This window comes from Anomalospiza imberbis, chromosome 5 (genome assembly GCF_031753505.1).
Source record: "Anomalospiza imberbis isolate Cuckoo-Finch-1a 21T00152 chromosome 5, ASM3175350v1, whole genome shotgun sequence".
Taxonomy (NCBI): Eukaryota; Metazoa; Chordata; class Aves; order Passeriformes; family Viduidae; genus Anomalospiza; species Anomalospiza imberbis.
Window position 1 is genome coordinate 17,729,151 of NC_089685.1, and position 25,431 is coordinate 17,754,581.

Sequence of the window (25,431 nt, forward strand, 5' to 3'; positions counted from 1 at the left end):
AACAAAACCAAACTAAACCATACAAATCACATAACCCCAAAAAAACACAAAACAGAATGTTCTTGAATGGTGTACTTTTATATTTTTGTAACTCCTCAATTTTTCCCTAAAGCATGTTTTAGCAGAGATTCTGCAAGCTCACCTCAGATTCATTTTTGCAGTAAAGATTTCCCATATGCTTACCACTCTGTTTTAAGGAAATCCTTGGAGTACACAGAATTTCAGGAGGCTGCTTTCTTTCTTTCTTTCTTTGAGATGGAAAATACTTTTATTTCATAAAGGTCTAGACACTTTTGCTCATTTACCAAAGTAAAGAAAAGAAAACATGTAAGTCAGCTCTTCCTTTTAAATACCTAGCTGTTAAACAGTTCTCAAACTATTTGGCATGTGTTATTTAGCAATATATTATTGCTAATTTCTCTGCAATGCTCTAAGCCATGTAAAAAAACTTCTTCTATCAAAGAGAAAAAACAATTGATTTGCTGATTTTCTTATCTCTTTATTCAGAATATTATGCTTTAAATAGTAAATTTATGTCACTTATGGCAGATACGCTCTCAGTCATATCCTTGCATTTTTATTTACTGCAGTCCTTTCACGGGGACAGCAACAAAGTTAAATGAGACCAAACCTTTCTCTTTTTCCTCCGTCTGTCACTCAGATTATTCTTATTCTCATTTCCCCACACTTTTGGGTCCAGAGTGGGTGAAGATGTCTTTAGGGCAGGAATTGGCCATGTTTTCTAAGCTGTTATGTTCATGGTTTATTACCTCATCTCTAACTCATCTCTTACTCATTGCATAAAATCCTGCTCAAAGCTTATCTTGGTATAAAATTTTAAAGAGCTAGAGTGACAGTAATGAAAGAGAAGGAATATTACAAAGAAAAAACAGACTGACTTTTTTTCCTGTTTAATGATGAAATGTAGCCTGCTAGAGAAAAAGGCCATTTTTTATTTTCTGTAGGTAATTAATTCAGGTAAGTATTTTACAATTTTACCATATTTCTGCTGTGAAAATACATCTTCATCAAATGTAGTGGGCAGCAGTGTACGATTCCAAACAAATCTTGATTTTGAAGATAGATAACTATTGCAGTTCCATATCTAAACATGTAATTTTCTTTCAGAGCCTGCATGGATTTTATTCCCGTGCCCAGCTTAGAAAATGGAATGTTGATGGGATTGTATCATCCACACTACCTTTCTGCATCTGTCTATTGCAAAAGGTATGAAATAGAATGCATCGCTCTATCATTGATTTTTTGCCAATGTAACCTCTTTTATTCAAGTCACAGTCCAAGTGTTTCTCCACCACGTTATTTCACAATTTCTCTTCCCCAACACTGACCATGCATTATGAACAAGTCAGATATGTTCATTCAGCTTTGATTTTTATACCTCTTTTAAATCAATACCTCAATGATTGATCTTCTAAAATTTAAGAATCAGTGAGCTGTATAACTGAAACAGCAAAGAAAGAGGTGCAGGATTTTCAGTCTTGGTTGAAATAAACACCAGCTGCAATATTGTGTTTTTAATCATTCAAAGACATAAATTAAACATGCTGCAATATTGTTTGTTACCATACCTCCTCTCTGTATTTAAATTATACATTGGGCCATTTTCACTTCTCAGTCAGATTAGGGACTAAGAGGCATCAGAATGTATAAACACTTACTTAAATATCTTTTTCCAGTAAGTCTATTTCAGTTAGAAGTGCAGCAATTCTTTTATTAAGCTGTTTTCTTGAATTGATTGCTTGTATATTTTAGCCAGTGGTATCTCAACATATTGGTGGCTACAGCAGAACAAACCAATGCCCTACCAGTCCAACATTCTGTCTAGCAGCAGTTAGCACCAGATGCCGCAGAAGAAGATGAAATTCTTCCAGTTGAGCAGCAGTATAATATGAAGGAAGTGGGAATTTCCTAACCTTGAAAAGTATAAATTAAAAATTTGAGAATTTATAATCTGCATAGACTTCCTTAGCATTTAAGTAAATAGAAATATTATGTCATTCCTATGGATGTGTTACCTATCTTATTTGAAGTTGGTGGCAAATATTTGTCACTATCTGATTCAAGATAATTTTTTTTTGTTACCTCAATTAGCAGAAGAAAGCTAGAAACACCTACCTGGAATTCGACATCTATTTGTATGTTAATCATACCCACCATAATTTTTCTTACTCTTCTGTAAAGGGAAATACTACTTCTAGACTGTTTAAAATAATCATGTATAAGTCTTCTGTCAAGAAGAAAAATTCTGCATACCTAATGTTTTAATCATAATAGCAGTGGGCTAGAAAGCAAACAGATGCATTATGTTTCTAATATGCTACCTTGAGCTGAATTTTAAAAGTTGAAATAAATAACTTAATAACTGAAGTAAGGTATATGAGGGTACCTTATGATTATAATATTTGGCAGTATCTGATTATACTCTTTCTTAGTATATTTTTAACTGTTATTTCTTTTTTAGCTCAGTCTCTATCCCAAAGATTTATCTTTGGATACAACTTATGCAGTGGTAAAATTTAGAAGTTTAGATATTTTTTCCTTAGTTTTACATCTAAATTCATTTAATAATCAGTTGAGAGAAGTGGAATTTATAGATGGATTCATTTTGTTCAAAGATAAAATGTATTAATTGTCTATAAATAGTGCCTGTCTTAAACTCAATCATCTTACAGGTAGAATTACTTTTACTTATGGGCATTATTCAACTGATTTCAGTTACAGTGTAGTTAGTTGAAAGGAAGAGAAATAAAATACCTAATGGCTGCTGACATATTAAAGGAATGGATGTTTCTTTTGTGAAGAACAAAGGTCCTCTGAAAGTATGTTAATTTAAAAAGCAAATGAACAAAACTTCACATTAACAGTGAGTTATTGAATAACTCATGCTTAATAAGGTATTCCTTTGCTGTAATCTCCAACTAGAAAGAAAAACAGAAATCAACAGCCATACTAGTATGTCAAACCATAGCACTTGTTTTGTATGTGGGCCAAATTTAACCTCTTTCAGATTCAAGATTTCTGTGTATTCATATCCCAGATCTTGCAAAAAAAGGTGTAGCTGGAAAAGATTTGCCAAAATACAGGGTCTGCTGTTCACTGAGAAATCTGTTTCTAAGAAAAAGGGAAAGATACCTGGTCATAAAGGGAAGAATATAATTCAGAAGTGTTAGTTAAATCTAGTTTAATAAGACAAAATAATAGTTGAATAACTTCTCCAAGTAAATAAATTTTAAATAGCGGGAAGCTGTTAAAAGAATATGGATACTCCGTTTACTCTTCCAGGACACTGGAAGGAAAGCACAACCATATGTTTATCTTCTTGGTAATGCCTGGCTGGGTTTTGGGTTGTTTTTATTTTTGTTTTTGTTTTGGTTTTGGTTTTCTTATTTTTCTGTCCACACTGCTGAGTCTTCCTTCTTTGCCTCTTATCATATTTCTGTTACATTTGCTCTGTCCAGAGGATATACTAGATTTGGAGACACTATGGAGGACTTGCATGGGGCCATTTGCATTCCAATAAGTACATACTGGATGCTTCAGGTTGTGTCTCCCCTGATGGGAGGGCACCTGGCTCAGATGGTCTAGAAAAGGGATCTGTGTAACCTCATGTGATGGAAATAAAATTGCTATCTGTACTTTGTCTACAAACTGAGGTGCAATTTAGTATTTGACAGCAGCAATTATTTTTCTGTAATGGAAAACTGGTATCTTGATAAAGTTCTGAGAGCTGAAATTCACATCCAATTATGAGACACTGAGAAAATCCACAATATCAAGTAGTTTTGTCCACAAGTATTCTATACACTGTGTGACTATAATAAACTGATCAATCTGACCTGAAATATGCTGTTTTTAACCAAAGGGGTTAAAATGAAATTCCATAAATAGAGATCTAAATCATATTCAGTTAATTTAAAAAAAAATTATAAAGACAGTAGATTAAAATATGAATTTAAGCTATTTCATATGACACCACAGTTGACAAGGGTAAAAAACCTTTTTTATATCAGTACAAAACCTTATTTACTTTTTTACATTTGATAGAAATACTCTCATAAATTATTGTGCTCATATAGATCAAAATTTAAAAAGTAATATGGAAATTTTAAAGTCAAAGGGACATTTTTTAAGAAGCATAAATATAAGCAAGAACTAAACACTTACTTGCTTCCTGTTTATGTTCAGAAATATTCACCTGAAATGTGCTCTTGCAAAAAAAAACCAATTTTTCCCCCTGAAATTTTTGTCTTCACTAGATTATTCTGTTAAATAATTCTTGTGAAGTATTTTCTTTCAAAATTATTCAGGTGGGTTTGTGTGTTGTGATTTATAAACTTTGGAAGAAAATAAAACCAGACATTCTCTGCAGCTGAAGAATTTGTTAACAGATATCCCACAGTTTCTATTTAGTCAATTTAATGGCTCTACTGCAAGAATAATTTGTTGATTTCCAGGTGTTGGCAAAAATTGCTGTATCTGATAATGTGATGAATACTGCATTCTAAAGGCTTGATTCATCATTGTGTTTTCCGAGTGCCATCTGGATGTCCTGTCTCTGTAAAACCAACTGATAGAAAGCCAGATTTTAAAAGTTTTCAAACTTACTAATTTAACTGGTCCTGTCCCAGTGAAACCCTCTGTGAAGCAGAGCTTCTTTATAAATCAAGAGAGCCTTCTACACCTCTGTTTTTACATCTCTGTAATTTCAGTTAATAATTTTGCATTCTACTTTGGCATTGCAGATTTTTATATGGTTTTAAATGTTTAAATATGCTGTATTGATCTATGCATAAATATGAGAAGATGCATATAAACTTTCTGGCCCAATTATTTCACCACACAGCTTTCCAAGGTACAGGACTCCTGGCAGCCTCTTCATTATGTTTTATGCAACAGAAATTTCTATATATCACAAGTTAAAAATTAGAGGAATAGACACTTTTTAGAAAACAATTTGATCACCATTTCATTCATAGCATAAATAGATACTGCATTTTTTTACTGATGAAAAGAAATGCATCAGGTCTCTGCAGCAGCTGGAAGACATGATCACAGAATTCACTGAATGACTAGGTTGGAAGAGACCTTCAAGATCATCGAACCCATGCCCTAACACCTCAACTAAACCATGGCACTGAGTGCTACATCCAGTCTTTTCCTGAACACATCCAGGGATGGTGACTCCATCATCTCAGTGTTGAAGAATCTTGTGCTGCAAAAATAAAACCTTACCTTTGCTTAAGCTGGAAGTGTTCCCATCAGTTGCCTGAGGCAGCCACTCTGCATGTGGATTTCTGGATTTCTTCCTGAGGTGAAAAAATGCTTTACAGGTAGAACATTTTCAATAACAGATACTGCTCACCCAATATAATTTAGAAGTGCTGAGATTGCCTACACCAGCAGCTCCCAGCATTTTGGACATGCTAGATTTCCTGTGTACGCCAGGGAAGGCATGACTGAAAACAGGTGATTTACAAGGATGAATGCAAACATAGTTTTGTGGAGCTTAAATGTGAGACAGAGGCTAGAAGCTAACCTTGTCATTCCCATTCCAGAATTAATCCTGGAATAGATTCAAGCTTCAAAGTGAGAGGTTTGTGTTCAGAAGCAAAGATTTTTGAAAGGACCATGGTATTTTGAAAACCTTTCTTATTAGGATAAGAATTATTAAAAGCCAGGCACATCTGATCTTTTTTGAGAGTGGTATCACTACTCCGAACTAGGTCTGGATACATACTACCTATACATTTCAAAAGGCACTGCATTTTCTTTGGAAAGGTTTCTGAAAGTCCTGTCTCTATAACTGTTTTTGTGGAATGTTTATGTAAGGAACTAAGCTCTTCCTGAACAAGAGTGTGCTGGGTTTGGAAAGAGCAGAGTTGATTTTTTTATTGTAGCTTGTGTGACTCTATGAACTTTGATAATAGTAGATCAAATAATTGGATTTAATCTATATACTATTAAAGAAGCTGTTGATTGTCAACATTTTGATGCTAAGATCTCCAAAAGCACTGAATAGGAGATTTACTTTTGTAGTGCTGTATGTGCCACTCTTTTGCCAAGAACTCGGAGGTCTACCTATAGCTTTTAATCAGTCTTAAATGCCAGTTTCACCCATAAAAAAACCTTAGATAGTTTTAAATTTTTTTTCAAGTTTTTTATTTTCTTTGAGAAAACTACTAATGGATACATAATTGGGGCCTTCAGGCAGTTCTGTAGCACTGACTTTTTCCAAGTTTGTTTTAAATGTTTTTAAACATTGTACCAGGACATCATGGATAATTTGGGGTTTCTTTCTGGCGTCTGCTTTGTAATAGCTCCTCTCCCATACACACGTATACGTTTGCTGTAATTATGCTTCAGTGGAAGACAGGAACTGGTTATATAATATATCATTATTTAGCTAGATGACTTCTTACTATCATTTGTAATTTCCATTTTCTCTAGTAAAGTGGTCCTCTTGAAAGAAGATAATCTCTTAATTGCCTGCTTTTAACATGACTTACCTCTTGTTATCATTTGCCAAAATATCACCTCAAAATAGAAATTATTGTAAGCATATGCAGAGTAAATGTTTAAAAGCAAGCTTTTTCTGTCATGTCTATCAGATTTAACAGATGCCTATGTGTTCTTCTGTCTTTTCTTAATTCAAGATCCAGCTGCTTATATAAAGTGATAAAGTTTTTTTTATGCCTTTGTCTCATTATTGGAAGGATTGTAACTCTGAAAACACTATGATCTATTACACCAGAGGATAGTGACACATAATGATACATAAGGACATCTATATTAATTTTACAATTATAAATTATTTTATTAAATACAAAAGGTACTGTGCTTAGGCCAGACTAAATTCACAGTAATATAGTATTTAAATTATTTTAAATTAAATTATATTTTACCACTGTAAATGAGCATTTAGAAAATAGAATGGCAGCACCAGGTCTGCAAAACACTACATGTAGTAGCTCCATGGGCTGCTTATTCTCAAAGTTATGGATAAAACTGTTCACAGTATTGATGCCTTGTTGAGGATGACCTATGTATGTAAAATTTTGCAGTATTAGAACTTGAGCATGTTACCTTAATTTATCTTTCAACACATTTGTCACACTGAGGAGATTTTTGAGCTTGTAAAATTCTGCTAAGGTTACTAAGCCCTGGCACAGCAGAAAACTTTTATGTCTTTTAAATCAAAATAGTGACAGCTAGATGACCCTGACTTTAGCTCTCCCAGTTTATCATGGGAGCTACTAACATAAGGCTTGTAGCTTTGATTCTTCATACAAAATGAATAAATGAGAATGAAAAAATATATCAACCCATCTCAAATAACCCTTGATAATTAAGAAGATGAATTTACAATCTGCATTTGAATTTGAATTACAATTTTGAAAAAAATAAATAGAAAGACTGTATTCTATCAATCTCACTGACTATATTTCTGTTTTCAAAAGAGCAATGTTTATAGCCTGTGAAAAACTTAAAAATTTCAAGCAGACACATTGAATGCGGTTTTGTTTGGTTATGAGAAAATGAATGAAGTAAAACAATAGCCATCATCGGTAAGGATGAAAAAAATAGAATTGTTGCATACAAAGAAATTAGAAAGGAAAAAAAAAGCCAAACTAAAAGCAAATTCTTTGGAAACAATTTTTTTAAATTATTTTTACTTTTTTTTTTTAAGTGTTAGCATCTTTTTAGCTACTATTCTGCCTCTGTTTGTTAGAAACATTTGCAATTGTATCAAGACAAGTTAAAAAAATCCCAGCTGTATTTTCTCTTGATTTCTCAGGTAAATACATAGGTACACTGTCAGGGGGAAAAAAAAAGAAGTGTACTTTTGCTTTATGTTCCAGGCATATATTCAGCAAGAAACTAAACCTACAAAAAATGCAGAAGTTCAATGATAAGCAGGTGTTCAACATTGCAGGTGTGAAAAAAGAAATCAGTCTCTTGTCCTATAATCTAGTGCATTTTGGGAAAACTATCGGAGAGCACAATTCTTTGTATATTTATGAAACAGCAGCCAGTGTGGATTGCTGTCTCCATAGTGGGTCCTTTAGTATTAATCCAAAACCTGCAAATATTTTGGGGAAAGCTAAGTAACAGATCTCAATGAACCAAAGAATATCTGAGGTCCATACAAGGATTTTAATAAAGAACATGTTTTGCTCAGACAGATTTTATTTCATAAAGAAATAATGAATAAAACTAAATTCAGAAAGGATGGATTTTAAGCATAAGCAAATATCAGGGGAAGATAATAAGAATTTTTCTTTTTTATGTCTTTTATGTCAAAAGAACATTTTCCTAAATAAAAATTTAACATGCATTTGAAACCAATTTTAGAAAATAGCACTTTCTAAAGCAATGGTGACATCTTTACATCAAAGGCAAGAGAAGCTTTGTATCAATTTGGTTTCTGGGGAGATGGTACATTTCTTATTACAGCATATCATGTGCAGAAAAAGCTGACAGGTAGAAAGAGTGAAGCAAAACCTTCAAGGATCATCCTAACTATATTGGCAGCTGTCAGGTAGTTTCATGGACCTGAATCATCTCCAAGAATTTTTTGTGGAGGGGTGATATGCCATGCACTGAGCTCCCTCTGCTGCATCCCTTTCCTTGCTTCCTACCTCAAGGACTCTCAGTTCACCTGAGTACCCAAATTCTGAAGTGACTTTTGTCCCATGTCACCCTGAGCTCTGTGTACTGAAGTTCAGAGAAACTGACTTCTCTCTGAAAGAGGCAGCTGTTGCTGCTATACTGAGTAGTAAAAAGGACTATCAGCAATGAAAGAAGTTGGGCAACACTTGGGTTTGGGTTTGTATTTTTTTTTTTTTCAGCTAGGAATTTCTCAAAGCACTAATGAGGCCAGTGTCTGCTGTTAATCAAAATGGTCCAGGGAAGAATATATCGGTGCACTTCCATTCATTTATCTCTCAACAAGAGAATAATCTGGCCCCAGAAGTCCTCTTTGACCGTTCAGAAGCAGTGGCAGTCTTGAGAAGCTGATTAGATAATAATGATAATTACAGAAAAATGCCCATATGGCCATTATTAGATCAATTTTGCTGCTAGTAATTATGGCAACTCCTGCTACAAACCTACCTTGTGTAGTCATACAAACTAATTAAAATGCAATTTCCACATCTGCAAATGTTTTTTGCCAATGGCTAAATTCAAGTGGAGTTTCTGAGCGTACTAGAAGGAATCCTAAAGCTTGGAGAGCAGACCATTGAATACCCAGGTTGTATTTCAGGCCTTGCCACCACAGATCTGTGTGTATTTCAGCAAGTAGACAGCATCACACCTGCAAATCCATCTGGAAAAACAAAAACATTGAAAGAAAACAATAAAAGCTTAACTAATCCTGTCAAATAACAGATAATTTTTTCAAGTATTAATGCTTCAAATGTAGGAGCTTAAAATATTCCAAAACCTGGTTTTCAGTAACTGACATCTAATCTTTATTTAAAATGCGAAGAGTTTGGTTTCAAGAAGTATTTGTTCTCTGGCTATGGATTAGCGGGAGCTCAGCACTGTCTTGGGAAGACCTGTACCACAGAGAAAACCAGGCACCGAGCAGGAAGCTGGCATAAACTCTGTGGCCATAGCTGAAATCTGGACAGAGGGATAAGGACTTTGACTTTTGGACTTTTTTTTTGACATATTGACATTTTTGGACTATGCCAACCAATAATTTGAAGGGTTCAGAGTGCACATACTACAAGTACAGCAGCTGGAGGAATGAGACTGGTATACTTCAGGCCAAAATTACTGTGAATATATTCAATTCAGTCAAGCCGGGACCCTGACAAAATAGCCAAGATCCACAGTAATTATTGTATACCAGACAAATTCTATATTGCAGTTCTCAGTTACCTTTATACAGGCTCACAGGATTATAGGCCTGTTATATCATCCTGTAAAGAAAAGAGAAAGAAACACAGGTAAACTTCATATTTTATTCCCAGAGCTGACAAGCAGGAAAATGCAGATAATGGATATATATTCAAGTTCTTGGATGTCTTCCTATTAAAGGTGCTTTCTCAGTGCAAAATAATAAGCAATGATCTGATCATTATCTGAAACTTCTGAAGTCTACTCAACATGAGAAATGGATGCCCAGTTTGTGTATAAACAACACATAGAACCTAAATGGTTTCTTGGGAAAAACAGGATAAAAAAGGTGGTTTGCTTCCCTCATAATATTCCTCATCTATAAGAGTATAGGAAAAAAAGTATGCACATTGACTCCTAATTATGTCCTCCTAAGTGAAGCCAACTGCTAGACCAAATCCAAAATCTAGCCAATTTTACGGCCCCTGAAAAGCTTACCAAGGAAGCAAACAACTGAAAGCCAAGAATTGTTCCCAATTGATTTGAGGAAATTCACCACTATTCTGTTCTAGATATATAAAGTAACTATTTTTTTGACTTTACTACACTTCCATCTTTCAAGTTCCCTATTTAGATTGAATATTATGCAGTAATTTTCCTTTTGACATTGAGTGAATAAGCATTCAGAGTAAAGTTTTCTGTATATTCCATCTAATATTTGAGTTTTCCTCATATCAGTATTCTCATGTGACATGTACTTCAGTTTCTTTCTCTTCCTGAACAGAATGGGAAAGATTTTGTCAAAGTAAAGCTGAGTTTTGATTGTCATTGTTCCTTCTTCAAAAGACAAAGTTGAAAGAAAAGTGAGTCAAATGATAGCTATAGCAACATGATTACAAACTGAGAATCAACTGTCCCTAGTTGATAGTATCAATACCAATACTTATATTATCAACAGCAAAAAAAAGAATCAGATGTTAATGAGTTTAAAAATAATGAATTAAAATCTTAGGCCATTTCAGTCCAAGTCAGTGCCTTTTCTTAAATTGACATGTTTCTCAGCTGTGTTTGAAACTATATTGTAGATTTCAGTATATTTGAACTTATGAACAGACACATATGCAAACTTTTTTTCCTTTGTAAAAAAAGCAGAAACTCATTTCACTGGGTTAAAGATATCACATTCTTTCTCATAGTGCTGCATAAACTTGCAGCCTGGTCTCACTGGTTCCAGATCCCATTACCTGCAGTCCCAGTGGGTTGAACAATTTCTTTAAGAAAGAAATGTGTGGAAGTAACACTTCTGAGGGAAACCTAGTGCTTATTTGACTCAAACACAATTACTGTTATGTTCTAACATAAATTTCTAAGCTTTTTCCAGAAGAATAGATATCCTAGCAGTGCAGCTTCTTCCTGTCACAGGTTAATTTCTTGGTTGATTAATATGTACAGTGCAAAAAGAGTTCAAGTTGTGCAAGGAACTTCTCAGAAGAGCCATAAACTGTTTTGTACAGTCTCCCTACATTTTAGAGCATAGCTTACAGAACAGGTGAGAAAAGAACATTGCACTAAATCCTCTTCTCACATTCCCAAGTTTTGAGGCTTCCCCATATCCTTTGTTCCCTTCAGCTCTGAGCATCTGTATGGACCTCAGCTTTATTCCTGCCTTCATAAGCAGAAAGCACAGTAAATTAACACTGTAAATTCCTTAGAAAATTGTAGCCCGAACACGTCCTGCCTGAGAGGGAACTGAACATCATATGAACCCGTTAAATACACTGTCTAGTGAGTATGCTGCCCTGTCTTAGATAAAATGGGCTGATTCAAGAAAGGCAAAAAAAGTATAATGATTTTCTCAAATGTTTTTTTTCTTTAAATCAAAATAGAAAAGAAAATTAAAACTGTTAAAGGTAATTTCTAATTGCTGTAACTCCACTACAGCATCTTATTGACCTTAGGGAAACCACAGTGTTTGGAATGTACTCCTGAGTAAAAAAATGTTTTTCATCTTAAAGGACTGGAAAAAAAATTGCTTTATTACAAAATCTATGTTCATACCTCTTAATGGTTATTTTCTTTAATGTGAGAAGCAAAATATCAAATCTGATAGGTTGTACAGCAGTTTCAGGACACCAGGGTTAAAGAGCGTAAGGGCTCCATCTTCTCCTAAAATAGATCTTCCCTTCTAGCCAAATATTTTATGTTTATATATGCCTTTGGTAATTTTTCTCTTGTATTGTTTTATTTCTTCTGGCAAAAAAACAAACAAAAAACCCAAACAAAAACAGAAACAAAACCAACCCACCAACCAACCAAACAAAAAAGACCGATGGAAGTTTTCAGATTTTCATGTTGCTTCCTGACATTAGAAAATCCATGAAAACATAGATAACAGTAATTTCTGTGTAAAGTAATGCACTTACTGAAGGAAAGTGCACACTAAAATAGTTTGCCTTCCAAGTTTTTTATGCATTAGTTTTTGTTGCACTTTAAGAATTTTTTCAACTAGAATAAAATCAGAATTTCCTTATAGTAGTTTTAGGAATCCGATTATGTTTACGTACTGTATCTCCTACACATGCCCCTGGAGTATTCATTTATATGATGATCTACTGATGCCCAGTTGATTCATAAGTATCTTAGTGAAAATTTTTTTCCAACAGAACTCAAAATAGTGATGCAAAAACTGGATCATGTTATTACCTGTTAATTATTAAAAACATTTTAAATGCATTTTCCCTATATCTTTCATCAAAACTGTGTGGTTTAATTTTACTTTTTTTGTGAAGATTAAATATTTGGGTTGATATTCACATATTTTGGTTTTGTCAACACCACGCTTTATCTTTGTAAAGCTGAGCAAAAATTATGTTGAACTTTCTATCTGCACGTAATAGATCTGTGACCTTTTTCACTTACATTTTGCCCATTAATTTATCATTCTGCAAACAATTTCTAACACTGCAAACCTCCAAGCAGCTTCAAAACATCTTGTAAAAGAATCAGTTTGCTACAAACCACCTATTTTCTTTATAATATAGCTTTTCTTCCAAGTAGAAAAATAAAACTTTAAATAACATACTGTGCCAAGTATAAACCAAGCTGACCAAAAGTTTTCTATTCACCTTGACTGAACAAAAGTAGGATGACCTGATGCTATGTAGGAGATATTCAGGGCAGGCTGCATAGTTTCTGCTCAGTTTGAAGCACAGAGAGAATTGCCACCTCTTCCTGGAACAAAGGATTATGCAGAAAATCCTAATGAGAACGGCCAGGAGAGTGGAATTTAGGTACTTTCCATTTCTCTTGTTCCTGATTGACATCTACTTCAGAAATGCTATATAGACAATTTTCATGGAATCCCCACCTGTAGAACACCCTTTGCTTCTCATTTTGTAAATTTGCTTCTCTGTTGTTTGGTTTTCTTTCAAGTCCTGCGTGCAGCACCTGGATGTGTGTTGGCAAACCCACTCACAAGTCTCACAGATTTGCAGAGTTTGTAGGGGTTGGGCAGCACACCTCCACTAATTCCATACGGTCCTGAGCATAACTCCACTGATAGCTGAGGACATACTGAGGTACTACTAGAGTAATTGTCAGAATTCTCTCTAGTTTCAAGGACATAAAAATTCCCTTATGATTTCTCTCAGAGGACCGCTTGGTAGAAAGCAGTCCATTCCAATGAGAGTTAGAACAGAATAATTACAGGAAGTTATGACTTAGCAATGGTTTTAATGCTTCCCTTGATAAAAAATTAAATAAGAATATTTTCTTAAACTTTAAATGTGCTTCCAAAATAAAAGGTACCTTTTGCTGTTTTTTGGTTGAGTATGGTAGATAAGGTCTGTACCAACAATATCTCATACAAGCCCAAGTAATACCCATAGGTGTCATAGTTCAGAGTATTTAATTCAGAGCATCTCTTCAGAAAATCTCTTTCTTTTTCTTTATCTTTGCCTTTTGTTGATAGAAATATCTTTAGAGTGGACAGGAATGGACAAACAGGAGATAGGAAAGAGAATATCTTTTTCACTATCATCATATTAACCTTGAGAAACACTTTCAAATATGTTTTTGTAAACTTCAAATTTTTGCTGCATTGGGTGCTTTTTTTTCATCCTAAGTGCACACAACACAAAGAAGATATTCGTGGAACAATTGGCAAAGGCTACAACTGGAATATGTTCCTATATGAGCACTGTTTGTGGTCTTCATATAAACATAATGGCAAATCTGCAAACCATTTGAAAATAAAACCTTTGTTTTACCAGAAGTTAACACAGGCCTCTGACAGACTTATAGACACCCTCTTGTGCTTGATATTCCTGCTCTGATGCACAAAAGATCAGAACACAGGGGTAACTATAGTGGTGTGGGTCCCTAATGGACAGGCAAAAGGAGCAGTCACTCTCGGTGCCTGTGTCCCCACATGTGTGCCTCTGCCTGGGTGCTGCTTGCAGGATCATCTCATTGGTGAGGTAATGAACATAAAATTCCTTTTGCATTTCAGCTGTGGTTTTGTGATTATTTCTGAGTCCTGCCTGTACTAGCACACACAAGTACATGCATTTAAAAAATCTCCTCTCATAAAAGTACTCCTTTAGTAAACTAGTGGTAAAGAAAACCATTTGAGTTGCAGAGAGAAAAAAACCCTGTTTTTTTTTTTCCCCCTAAACTATGACAGTTGTGAAAGTATATTAAATGAAATAATAAAACAAACAAACAATCAAAAAGCTGCATAAAAAAGGCTTAGCAGTATTGACTTATAGCCTTATATATCTCAATGTCAGGTACAATTTCCTGGATATACTGTGTTCTATAGATATAAGGGAGATCACAATCAGATCCCAAAGCCTTGCATCCCAGAAAGCTCTGCTGTCAGTAATCAGTAATGGTAACTCACCTGCATCTCTTTTAGGGAGAGCTTTTATAACAGTACTGTGAGCATGTTTTGGGGTTTTTTAAGGCTTTCCAGTGTGAAGATGAAGTCAGCCATCTTTTCCAACCCCGGCTTCCTGCTGGAACACTAGACTAGAAGGTTTTCAGGGAGACCTATTAATTTCACAGCTTTGCCTTTGTCTAGAGGAGTTAATTTTAAGACCAGATCTCTTCCCTAGGAAAAGTACCTAAAATGGATTTACAAGTGCCTGTATTAGGGATCTACATTAGAAACACAGGATAAGGGCCTCTGCCATTATCAATAATACATTTTTTTCCTCACAGAAGATGCTTGATCATCAGGACTTTTCTCTGCCTACTTATTTTTGGCTCTCTAGTGAGATTTAGAAGGATTATATCTTTCAGTAATTGTGTGTATGAGATTTCTTTTTGCCTAACTCGACCAGGAGCTAAGACAGGGGCTGTATGGGCCAGTTAAGAAACACTAGAAGCTAAATATGACACCTATGAGTACTAGTTTGGGGGAGAATGTATTTTAAATAGTAAAACATGGTTCTTAAAAATAATTATTGTTTAGAAAATGCAAAAAATAATAAGATTTACAGTTTATGGAAGGACTTTCTCCAGGAGTATTAATGCTCAGCTGAGGTATGTCTTTTATGTCACATAAAGCATTTGCCTACTCATCATCAAACTGTAGAATTTCTTTAGCACAGTATTTCTCTTCTTCTTTGTTAGTAATTAGAATTAAAAATCCTAAAAAGACACAAGTCTTCTTGTCCACCTCATTTATTAATGGACAGCTGTCCAAATGAACAGTAACTTATTATAAGAGCATTTAATACATCTTAATTTTGATATTAAGTGTCAGTTTGTGACAACCAAGTAAGGCATGAATAATACAGCACATTCATTTAAGGACATAATCACTATCAAAATAATACAGAACTTTGCAAAAGGAATCACAACCCTGCTTCAAACTTATATTGTTACATGAATATAGATGTCATTTTAAAATGCTAGCAAATCTGATCAGATAAGTGGAGATCTTATATATTTTATAATTTCCTTTATTTCTTAACTATGTCTAACAGAAGAAAAGCAAACAAACAGGAAAAAAACCCCAACTTGTATTAGATATTTTCAAGCAGTGCACATTGCAATCATGTTTCAAAAAATCCAAAACCAACCAAACAAAAATCCCCAGTGTGGAAAAAAAAAAAAAAAAAAAAATAGGACTGCAAAGGAAAGACATAAACAGCAATAGACAAATATACCCAGTTTTCTGTAGTAAATGTCACCGTTTGAGATTGTTTTTTTTTTAGAGTTTATATAGCAAGTGTTGTTGTGGGACTTTTACCACCAAGTTTGCATATGTGAAACCTACATACAGATTTCAATAGCCATTCATAACTTCAGCTCTGACTGAAGTCTTTACAGAAGTAATTTTTTTCCCTTTTACATTTACTAATGCACTTTATCACAAGAACCAGTTCTCAAGAAAATTGTACACATAAATGTCCCTCATTGTGTAGACAGATTTGTGGGGAAAAAAAAAAAAAACAAAAAACAAACAAGTAATTAAATTTTGGTAGAGGCATGTTAACACAACATTCTCTTTCTTATTGTAATGATTGTAGTCAAACCTAATTTCTTCAATATTAAGGGAAAATTTCATTTCTTAAACACTTGAAAAAGTCTATATATGGTCTTCAATATAAGTACCTAAATTTTAGTACAAGGTGTGTATTTGAAGTGGAAGGACTTTTCCTCTGTAGACAGTGTCCTGTTATTTTTTATATAAAGTCTATAAAACCTGAAGTATGTATCTGACTCTCCAAACAAATGAAATAATGGACTCATCAGAAAAAACAGCCTTTTTCAGGAAGTAACGTGTTTTTATTTTATGAGTTTTTAAGGACGTAAGTAACAGACCAACATCAATGATTATTTCTTAAAGTATAGTAGCTGTGTTTGATAAACAAAAATCATCTATGAGAAATCATTGCAGCTAGAACTTTCACAGAGATAGAAAGAAAGCAAACAAGATATAGATCCTTCTGACATTTTCAAAGCATGGTTGCCTCATGTTTGGAATGATAAACATTTAGACGTATGATTTCTGTTGTAAAGTTTTTGAAGTAAAGCTTTTGAATCTGGGTGCCAAAGATACTGTATTGACCTATGTCATGTCTAATATTGATTAAAGGTTGTACAAATAGACTCTGAATCTAACAGCAAGGTATGTATTGACATTTTCTAATAAGGATAGCAGTGCTGCCAGCTCTGGCTGTTGCATCTCACAAACTGATGAAAGGTCAGTACTGGAGGGGTGTTTCACCTTTGCATGCAGTGGCACAAGTGATGCAGCGGCTGACACCTCAGAAAGACTCAGCCCTGAATCAGACCCCTGCACACCCCTAAACTGAACTTGCCTCTGTGGAACACCAATTACAGGTGTAAAGCTGGGCTCATTATAGTCAGCCGAAAATCACACAGCACTTTCTACAAGTTTTTTAGGGGACTGATGTGAATAATGGAACCATAGAGAAGCATGTGCATGCTCTGCTCTAGGGAAATATCCAGGACAGTGAAATGTATTCCCTTAGAGTTACCACAGAATCTCTTTTTACTTATGTGCTAATCCTAAAGGATTTGATATGCTTACTGACTTGTGACATGACTTCCTTTTAGGTTAGATGCTGTTCTGACAAGAGAAGGAGAACACAGCATGTGTGCAATCCCCATCCATGGACATGAGAAGACAGACTTTGTGACATTCCATAGGGGAATCTTCTTACCATCTTTACTCATATGCAATGAGGCATATGAAATACTAATTTACAGCTACATCATAAATCCCTTGTTGGCATCACTGATAATTGTTCACACATGTTCACTTCTGACAGTAATCCTTTGCTTGGATTACCCCTACAGTTACTACAAAAAAATAAGAACTTTCAAGGGACAGTCATTTTCATATCTTCAAATTTTGTAAACTCTTTATTTGTAGGATTAAAATTGATTGTATTTAGCCTCAACCTCAGCATAATCCTACATTTCTTGATGCAGGAAAAATTAATTGGTATACTTTGAATTTAGGACAGAGTGAAAAAAATGTTCAGCAATTTCCAACATGATAGATTCACCTGGCTATGTTTATATCAAACAAACAATTTTTTACATGAAGTAGACTTCCTACATGAAGTAGGCTGCAGAACCTGTTGTGTTGTTCAAGTTCTCTGTTGACTGTTATTGAAGTGTTTTCAGGTCTACTTTTCAGGGAATTACTAGAACTTCTTCGTAAATTTTACTTTGTAAACTGTAAATATTGATATGTTCTTTGTCCTTCCTCTGTTAGTATCTTCAAATATGTATATTGGCATTTAACCTAGTGGGAACATGACCTTAATTGGGGCATCTAATGTAGCACAGTAACATCTTCAGTATAATCAAAATTATAAAATAAACACTGAGATGGCAATACAATCATAAGTTTCTGGAAATTGATAACATCTGTATTTTCCACTTCTCCTTTATTAAATACCATTTCTCACACTTCTGCTGATATCCTCAAGCACCTATGGAGGTTAAAGGATGCTCTACAAAGTAACAGTGATGTACAGATTGGTGGAACTTATGCTTTTCCCTGTTTCTGCTCCTATACTTCTAGTCTTCTCCTGTAATAATCAATAAAATTATGCCAAAAGAAGAAAAGAAAAAACAGAAATGGTGTCATAATAATTTCTTCCCTGTATTAAGTCTTTCTCTGTCTTTACCTATGCCTTCTTTTTTTGCTGTTGTGGGAAAAGTAAATCTGTATTTGACTTCAGACCTTTCTGAAAATTGAGCTGACCTGGAATCATAGGTAGGTAAAGCACAGTAATAATAGAAGTTGAAAATCAATACACTCCTTTACAGGGTCATGCTGAAGTCATTTTTGTTTCAATGATAAAATGATATTTGGATTTTGTAAGATTTCTTTCTATTGCCAATTAACTTCATGGTATCCTTGTGTCACAGCAGAAAAAGATCCTGAGTGTGACTTTTAAAATCTGAGACAGCATAGCAGTTGTCAAAAAAAACTTTCTGATATCAAAGTATACTGCATAATATCAAAGTATACTGTGCATATTTTATGCATTTATACCCAGTTGTAGCACACTAAGAATAAAAAACTGAGTTAGAAGAATAATGTATGCACTATAATACATGTTGTTTACTTTTAAAACCTTTTCCTGTCTTCTGCGTGTGAATATTTTGGAATAGCTTGCTGAAGAGAATATTTGGAAAATAAAACACATTCTCCAGTAAAAGTATAACAAGTTGAAAATACTCCCAGAAACAGGGAATACTGTCATCACTGTGTGTCACATCTGAGTAAACTTGGAAGAGGAGAAGTGTGGTAATGTCTCATTCTTAAATATCTGTCAAACGGGACTCTATCAAACAGCTTCACAGACACACTGAAGTTTTCTAGCATGATATAAACTCCTAGGATTTCCACTCAGTCAATCTGCACAACTTCTGGGCTTTACAAAGGCTTCCAGCCTCCTCATTTTCAGTGTTATAGACAGAAATACTGAAGTAGCTGTGCTCTGTAAAGGCATCTTCCTTTCTAGTTACAATAGGCCAAAAGCTTTGAAGTATTTCTTACCTCTGAACATAATGCAGCTCTCTTCTTGATTTTGTCCCCTTCTAAATATGCACAGATCATAATGAGGTAAATTTTCCAATATTCTTTCTATATGTTTAAATTTATATTTTATAGAATTATAAATACAAGTGAGATTAGGCACGTGTGTCAGTGTTCTACCAAGAGTGAATGGGATTTGGGTTTTTTATTGATGTTCAACATTATTTTCTTTGGTGTTTGTTGCTAAGGGCAGAAGTTAAGAATTACTTTAAAACTACAGTATACCATACCATTAAAAAAATTAGTGCTATAATTAAGACCCAGCACTACCAGGAATAAAATCTGTTAATTAGGATGATTAATTAATAAAGACATTCAGCCCACAAAAGTGACCAATAAAAATTATTTTTTTTTGTCATACTTGAGTTTCCCTCCAAGTAGCCAAAGAGAAGTCAGTAAAAATTTTTCACAAAGACAAATTGAAGCATGTCTTTTCCCTACTTTATTTTTCAGCAATTCACCTGTGAAATTGCATGGTAATAATCAAAATAAGAATCAAAATACTTTGGCCCAGCCTCAGCAACCAGAGAAGCATTACTTACAGGTGTTTTATACAAAACTTTAATGTTGGTATCATTCTTGCCTTCATTAACCATCCAGCTTCATTAAGCATAAACAGACAATTCTAAACCAGCACCTTTTGGCCTTTTTTCTATTGCCATTAATTTCCTTTGGTTCGAACTGACAGCAGAATTTGTAACTGATGATGAAAGGGAATACCTTGCATTTTCTCTGTCATAAGCTCTAGTTTTCCACAGCAGTAGCACTTGAAAATATTCACTTTTTAAGCTTTAATTTGCAGGAAAATGTGCTATCTTCAAATTTATTTTGTCTGTGCTAATAACTACTTCAGGCCTGTGCTTGACTGAACCAGAAAAAATAGACCCAAATCCCACATTCTACTGTAAATTTTTTTCCAATCACATTCATCATCTCTGTAGGCAGTAAGGACTTAAATAGCTATAAAGAAATACCAGCAATGGAAAGAAATGAATGAGAGTCAAGTACAAATTGTTTTGAAAGGACTCTGTACTACAGAGTAGTGCAATGGCTTTGGTAAAAGTTTTATGGTTTAGGTTTTTTTGGGGGTTGTGCGGGTTTTGGGGGTTTTGTTGTCATTTGTTTGGATTTAGTGTGGTTTGCTTCAGTTTGATTTGGTTTTATTTGTTCTTAGTAGGGAACAGTCAAAACTGCTTCCTTTTCTCCCTGGGACTGTGTAATTTTGACATATACCAATACTACAGGCTGAATAAGCTGCAATTCTCTGCACTCAGTGTACCTGCTTTCAAAAGGAGTGTTTTTTTGTATGTTGGGGTTGATAATTCTTCATTGTCTCCAAACATTGAACTCCAATCAAATTGATGTGCTTCGCTTCACCTCTGAAGAGCTCTCAACATTCTCTACCAATATTTTAAGTGTTACTCTTAATATCTGAGGGAAGCCAGTTTCACAAAAGCTGTATAAAAGCCAGTATGGATTTGAATCCCTTTTTGACCTTTTTCAGTCCTTTTTTCATGACATCTAATAGCCTTTTTTTTTTTTTATGTGATAGAAATTTTTTTTCCTACATTATGATCCTGTAAGATTGTTAAGCTGGCTGCGTGCTGTACGTGTTCAGTGGTACCTATAGTCACAAATAAGAAATCTGTTAGTAAATCAGAGTCAGTCTTGCACTATATAAAACTTTTCCATATTATCTGTTATAAGCTGAATCTTCTGTCTAGTGCTACATAAATTTTTATTTCATAAAAGAGAAATAAATAAATCAATTATTTTAATATTTAAATTGTCAGACAAATATTGAGTCTACCATCTATATCTTGAAAGTACAGGTTAATATGTTCTGTGTTTACTTGCTTTCATGGAATTGTTTTATTGAATCAAAATCTCATAAGCCATTTGGTTTGTACCACAGTGTATAATGGTTTTATTGTTCTGTAACTTATTGTCAATATGAAATTCAAATGTCAGGTCTATGAATTTGGAGAAGCAGTCAGCTGTAAAAGCCATTACTCCAGATCTTATCTGAACAGGGGAAAAATACAGTTTACTTTCTCATCTTGACTTACAAGGAAACTATAAATTTGTTGTGCCCACACACTGGTCTACAATATTAGAGTAAAAAAATGTCCTTATATTCAGTTTCATAAGAAACAGCACCTCATCATTCATAACTTGTATTCAGCCTCTTAACTGAGGCTTATTTTAATACTAAAAGTGCATTTGATATTTTTTAAATCAGGTGAATTCATTATGTCTCTGTCATTCAGATTATAAAATATGAATTACTTTTTTTTTTGAGTAGTGCTTATCTTGGGGCATCATAAGACATTATTATTTCTGTCATTTCTTCAGGACAAGCTGTTAAGAGCAAGTGATCTTATTTCTTATTCCGAAAGGATTGTTTATTTAGTACAGGGGAAAAGGTGTTTCAGAAATCTCACTAAAGGCAAAATATGAAAGCTGTGATGTTGCATAGGTAATGCCATGGGCATAAACTCAGCTTTGTTGATAATGGTTATATAAGCAAGAAGCATCTTGGGTTCACTGTCAAACCATACACAAATTAATAAGACAGGCAATTAGTGAACTATATACTTTACTTTTAAAGAGAGTCTTTTTGATGTGGATGATACGAAGCTTCAGTAAACATGGAAGAAGCTCTATTTTTGCATAAACTAAGTCCTCAAAGCAAAACTGCAGTCTGACAGCTGATATTGAGGTCATTTACATGATTTCTCTCCACTGTTTGTGAAGGATTTCTATAAATATGGTTATGTAAGGGAAAAACCCCACAGATTCTGAACTAATCATTCCCACTTACAAAGATGAAGTACGACTGTTTAAAAATTTTAAAAAGTCAAAATAATTATACTGCCTCATTCAAATGTGTGTGTTCAAAATGGCATTGATCACCCTGAAAGAAATGGGCACACTTTTCTGCTTCTTAGCTCTTCTTCCAAGTGAATTAATGGGATTTTCACAAGCAGTAAAAGCCCTAAGAACCTCTCCAAAATTCATCAATAAAATACCAAAGCAACTCAGTTTTAATATTAAATGTAATATTGATATAGACTGGCCAGGTCAGTAAGTCCCAAAGAATTAGATCTATTGCCTTAACTACATCATAGTGTTCCATATTGTCCTTGCCACATGACATAAGTCCATAACTTGTGGCAAATGTACCTACAGAGTATTTCATCCATGAAAATAAGAGATTTCTCTGTGAAAGTTGAGCCCATCATATAAAGCGTGTTTAAGAGAAATTAGGACAAGATGACATCTATAATGAATTATTGCTTATACTTTCTAGCAGCTAAAAGGTCAAGAAATCTGTTTTTTCTGAGGCAAAATGATGATTCATCTTTTCAAGTGAGAGGCAGCCCATTTATACAGTTACAAAATACTGAAATAATCAAACAACTTACTTTTTCGCTTTACATACCATAAATGCACATAAATTTTCACCTAACATGTGAACAAGCAATTATTATATTTACAAGAAAATTACAGTTTGTGGGACATGCAGAGGTGTATAGGAAAATATCATTAGTTTATAAGGAATTTTTTGATTGAGGAGCAATTTTTCATTTCCCTCATGGATGACTGAAGCAGGAAGAACATTTTCTATCCAATTTTCAGGAAACTTGAAAATGGCATTTGAAAACGATTTTTTTTTTAATCTTATGAAAAACCCAAGAACTTCATGTAGCCTAAAATATCCGTGCAACATAATACAATTCCCACAATTACAGTATAAACATGTCACAATCTAAATTACTTTAAATCACCAAAGAGCAATTGTTCTGAAACAAAAATCCTAGAATCCTGCTTGTTTATTCCCAATAAATCTTGACTTTTTATTTACATTAAAAAATCATAATCTTCTACAATTATTAAACATTTTTTTCCTATCTGATTGAAACTATGCAATAAATTTTAGTCACTTGTTTTCCTCCTGAGTTTACTACTGGTGAAAGGCATTCCATTCCTCTATGCTTTTCATTCTGAGTACTATTAAAACAAGGAGGAAAGAGTATTTTATGGATCAGGATGAGCAATATTCATTTTTCAGACTGTCAACTTGAACAATGGAAAATCAGGGTTTGTCCATTTTGACAGCTGCAAAGAAAGCTGTGGAGATTATGCACATTAGCTAAATAACCAAGATTACGATGGTAAGACCAAGAGTGATTTCTAATTTTTTTTTCCCAATAAGGATTAGGTGGAAATAATGAAGAAAAATCTGACTTATTGTTAATTTGCTCAAAGCCTGAAAGCCAGACCAAAGCTGTATAATGACTGGCATTATACCCAAAACTGATGTGTAATGTTTTGGTTATATTTGACAATTGTCCACAGAACTTTTGACAATATATTCTAGCTGAGTGGGCAATTATCATGGAATTTTTATTCTTTACCAGCTGATGAAACAGAGTTTAAGATAATGAAGAACTTGAATTCAAATAAAAACCAGGAGCATAGAATCATAAAGTCATAGAACGGTTTGTATTGGAAGGGACCTTAAAATTAGTCTAGTTCCAATCTCCATGCCATAGTCAGGAACACTTTTAACTAGACAAGGCTCCTGAGAATTCCATCTAACCTGGCTTTGAACTGTCCCATGGATGGGGTATCAAGATCTCTGGGCAATCTGTTTCACTGTCCCACCACCCTCACAGTCAAGAATATCTACCTAATATTCAATCTAAAGCTACTCTCTGTTTATAATCTAAAATTAATAAACTGAAATTTTTATATAAATAAAAATACATCTTAATAATATGTCTCTTCTGCACTAATTGCACATCTATAGTAATGCAACTGCATGTATCTTTTAAATATCAGTTAGTATTCATTGTGGTAAAATACTTGTGTAATTTTCTTTCAACAGCTACTTTCAGAATTCACCTTACGTGAAAAATGTAAAGTTCCTAGCTTCTTCTTTGAAGTAATAATTGAAATAAGCGTAATGTTTCCCTAAATGTTATTCTGTATTGGATTTATTAAATTGAAAAAAAAAAAAAAAAGTTAAATTCTCCAGCAGAAACTAGTTATACTATGCTTCACAGAGACCCAAAATATCATTATTTTAGGGGAAGGACAGAGAGGTGGAAGTACTATCAGTAATTATTCAGTTCTAAAAATGTATAGATTTCATCCTTTTGCTCTCACTCAAAAAAACCCAACCAAGATTAAAGAAATATACTGGAGCTTCCAGTGACATGCTGATTTCACCCATAGGCATCCCAATGTTTGACTCTCAGGAAGAACAGCAAAAAGACCATGAGGAAAAACAACTGGAAGAGAGCACCATGTTCAAGGCACCTAGAGAGGGCCTCTACACAGCAGTTCCACACTTATAACAAAAATCTCCCTGAAGTACAAATTTGGAAATGATGATTCAAGTATAGGACTCATGCCTTAATTTTCTATGTACTTAAGTTTACACTGCAGTCCAGAAAATTCCACACCGTCCACGCAGACTTGAGTCCTGATCCCTCCTTGTTTATTGCTTTAATCCAAGCCAATTATTTCACATGGCAGATAAAACTTTCAGAGCTGATACATAAAATTACTCTTTTCCCTGTGAACATAGATCACATGTAGTTTTGTGGGAATTTCTAATCACCAGTGTGTACAGTGTTGAAGAATGGTCCTTTCTTAATCTTTTCTATCAAAGATGTTAATTTTGTGACTATTTAGTAATTCAGAGAAGTTATGTAAACATTGAAGTTATTGAGCAACTCGTATCTCAGCACACCTTTGCAACATGTTTTTACAGAAGTTTCTTAAAAACCATAAAAAATATTGAAATATTTCATCCCCTTAAAAAAACTATACAGTGTCTGTAAAAAGTAAATTATTGTGCCATAATGTGTTAAATACAGCAGAATTCTTTTTAGAGTTGCGTTAAGCTTTTATATCATCATACATTAATTACTTGACGTATTTTTCATACTCCTATG